A 4443-nucleotide genomic window follows, 5' to 3' on the forward strand; every position below is an offset into this window, starting at 1 on the left:
TTCAACATCAAATTTCAAGGCCATTCAAATAGTGCAAAATGGCATCATTTGGATGAAACATGGCCGTAACAACGATAATAGATGGCAACAAAATTCATCATCAAATTTCAAGGCCATTCAAATAGTGCAAGATGGCTTCATTTGGATGAAACATGGCCGTAACAACGATAATAGATGGCAACAAAATTCAACATCGAATTTCAAGGCCATTCAAATAGTGCAATATGGCTTCATTTGGATGAAACATGGCCGTAACAACGATAATAGATGGCAACAAAATTCAACATCGAATTTCAAGGCTATTCAAATAGTGCAATATGGCTTCATTTGGATGAAACAGGGCCGTAACAACGATAATAGATGGCAACAAAATTCAACATCAAATTTCAAGGCCATTCAAATAGTGCAAGATGGCTTCATTTGGATGAAACATGGCCGTAACAACGATAATAGGTGGCAACAAAATTCAACATCGAATTTCAAGGCTATTCAAATAGTGCAATATGGCTTCATTTGGATGAAACATGGCCGTAACAACGATAATACATGGCAACAAAATTCAACATCAAATTTCAAGGCATTCAAATAGTGCAAGATGGCTTCATTTGGATGAAACATGGCCGTAACAACGATAATAGATGGCAACAAAACTCAACATCAAATTTCAAGGCCATTCAAATAGTGCAAGATGGCTTCATTTGGATGAAACATGGCCAAAACAACGATAATAGATGGCAACAAAATTCAACATCAAATTTCAAGGCCATTCAAATAGTGCAAGATGGCTTCATTTGGATGAAACATGGCTGTAAAAACGATAATAGATGGCAACAAAATTCAACATCAAATTTCAAGGCCATTGAAATAGTGCAATATGGCTTCATTTGGATGAAACATGGCCGTAACAACGATAATAGATGGCAACAAAATTCAACATCAAATTTCAAGGTCATTGAATTAGTGCAAAATGGCTTCATTTGGATGAAACATGGCCGTAACAACGATAATAGATGGCAACAAAACTCAACATCAAATTTCAAGGCCATTCAAATAGTGCAAGATGGCTTCATTTGGATGAAACATGGCCAAAACAACTCTAATAGATGGAAACAAATCTCAACATCAAATTTCAAGGCTATTGAAATAGTGCAATATGGCTTCATTTGGATGAAACATGGCCGTAACAACGATAATAGATGGCAACAAAACTCAACATCAAATTTCAAGGCCATTGAAATAGTGCAAGATGGCTTCATTTGGATGAAACATGGCCGTAACAACGATAATAGATGGCAACAAAACTCAACATCAAATTTCAAGGCCATTGAAATAGTGCAAGATGGCTTCATTTGGATGAAACATGGCCGTAACAACGATAATAGATGGCAACAAAACTCAACATCAAATTTCAAGGCCATTCAAATAGTGCAAGATGGCTTCATTTGGATGAAACATGGCCGTAACAACGATAATAGATGGCAACAAAACTCAACATCAAATTTCAAGGTCATTCAAATAGTGCAAGATGGCTTCATTTGGATGAAACATGGCCGTAACAACGATAATAGATGGCAACAAAACTCAACATCAAATTTCAAGGCCATTGAATTAGTTCAAGATGTTTTATGTGGATGAAACATTGCCGTAACAACGATAATAGATGGCAACAAAACTCAACATCAAATTTCAAGGCCATTGAAATAGTGCAATATGGCTTCATTTGGATGAAACATGGCCGTAACAACGATAATAGATGGCAACAAAACTCAACATCAAATTTCAAGGCCATTCAAATAGTGCAAGATGGCTTCATTTGGATGAAACATGGCCGTAACAACGATAATAGATGGCAACAAAATTCAACATCAAATTTCAAGGTCATTCAAATAGTGCAAGATGGCTTCATTTGGATGAAACATGGCCGTAACAACGATAATAGATGGCAACAAAACTCAACATCAAATTTCAAGGCCATTGAATTAGTTCAAGATGTTTTTTGTGGATGAAACATTGCCGTAACAACGATAATAGATGGCAACAAAACTCAACATCAAATTTCAAGGCCATTCAAATAGTGCAAGATGGCTTCATTTGGATGAAACATGGCCGAAACAACGATAATAGATGGCAACAAAACTCAACATCAAATTTCCAGGCCATTCCAATAGTGCAAGATGGCTTCATTTGGATGAAACATGGCTGTAAAAACGATAATAGATGGCAACAAAACTCAACATCAAATTTCAAGGCCATTGAAATAGTGCAATATGGCTTCATTTGGATGAAACATGGCCGTAACAACGATAATAGATGGCAACAAAATTCAACATCAAATTTCAAGGTCATTGAATTAGTGCAAAATGGCTTCATTTGGATGAAACATGGCCGTTACAACGATAATAGATGGCAAAAAAATTCAACATCAAATTTCAAGGCCATTCAAATAGTGCAAGATGGCTTCATTTGGAAGAAACATGGCCGTAACAACGATAATAGATGGCAACAAAATTCAACATCAAATTTCAAGGCCATTCAAATAGTGCAAAATGGCATCATTTGGATGAAACATGGCCGTAACAACGATAATAGATGGCAACAAAATTCATCATCAAATTTCAAGGCCATTCAAATAGTGCAAGATGGCTTCATTTGGATGAAACATGGCCGTAACAACGATAATAGATGGCAACAAAATTCAACATCGAATTTCAAGGCCATTCAAATAGTGCAATATGGCTTCATTTGGATGAAACATGGCCGTAACAACGATAATAGATGGCAACAAAATTCAACATCGAATTTCAAGGCTATTCAAATAGTGCAATATGGCTTCATTTGGATGAAACAGGGCCGTAACAACGATAATAGATGGCAACAAAATTCAACATCAAATTTCAAGGCCATTCAAATAGTGCAAGATGGCTTCATTTGGATGAAACATGGCCGTAACAACGATAATAGGTGGCAACAAAATTCAACATCGAATTTCAAGGCTATTCAAATAGTGCAATATGGCTTCATTTGGATGAAACATGGCCGTAACAACGATAATAGATGGCAACAAAATTCAACATCAAATTTCAAGGCCATTCAAATAGCGCAAGATGGCTTTATTTGGATGAAACATGGCCGTAACAACGATAATAGATGGCAAAAAAACTCAACATCAAATTTCAAGGCCATTCAAATAGTGCAAGATGGCTTCATTTGGATGAAACATGGCCGTAACAACGTTATTAGATGGCAACAAAATTCAATATCAAATTTCAAGGCCATTCAAATAGTGCAAGATGGCTTCATTTGGATGAAACATGGCCGAAACAACGATAATAGATGGCAACAAAACTCAACATCAAATTTCAAGGCCATTCAAATAGTGCAATATGGCTTCATTTGGATGAAACATGGCCGTAACAACGATAATAGATGGCAACAAAACTCAACATCAAATTTCAAGGCCATTCCAATAGTGCAAGATGGCTTCATTTGGATGAAACATGGCTGTAACAACGATAATAGATGGCAAAAAAACTCAACATCAAATTTCAAGGCCATTGAAATAGTGCAATATGGCTTCATTTGGATGAAACATGGCCGTAACAACGATAATAGATGGCAACAAAACTCAACATCAAATTTCAAGGACATTCAAATAGTGCAAGATGGCTTCATTTGGATGAAACATGGCCAAAACAACGATAATAGATGACAACAAAACTCAACATCAAATTTCAAGGCCATTCACATAGTGCAAGATGGCTTCATTTGGATGAAACATGGCCGTAACAACGATAATAGATGGCAAAAAAACTCAACATCAAATTTCAAGGCCATTCAAATAGTGCAAGATGGCTTCATTTGGATGAAACATGGCCGTAACAACGATAATAGATGGCAACAAAACTCAACATCAAATTTCAAGGCCATTCAAATAGTGCAAGATGGCTTCATTTGGATGAAACATGGCCGTAACAACGATAATAGATGGCAACAAAACTCAACATCAAATTTCAAGGCCATTGAAATAGTGCAAGATGGCTTCATTTGGATGAAACATGGCCGTAACATCGATAATAGATGGCAACAAAACTCAACATCAAATTTCAAGGCCATTCAAATAGTGCAAGATGGCTTCATTTGGATGAAACATGGCCGTAACAACGATAATAGATGGCAACAAAATTCAACATCAAATTTCAAGGCCATTCAAATAGTGCAAGATGGCTTCATTTGGATGAAACATGGCCGTAACAACGATAATAGATGGCAACAAAACTCAACATCAAATTTCAAGGCCATTCAAATAGTGCAAGATGGCTTCATTTGGATGAAACATGGCCGTAACAACGATAATAGATGGCAACAAAATTCAACATCAAATTTCAAGGTCATTGAATTAGTGCAAAATGGCTTCATTTGGATGAAACATGGCCGTAACAACGA

This window comes from Anopheles gambiae, unplaced genomic scaffold (genome assembly GCF_943734735.2).
Source record: "Anopheles gambiae unplaced genomic scaffold, idAnoGambNW_F1_1 scaffold_30, whole genome shotgun sequence".
In the NCBI taxonomy this organism is placed as follows: Eukaryota; Metazoa; Arthropoda; class Insecta; order Diptera; family Culicidae; genus Anopheles; species Anopheles gambiae.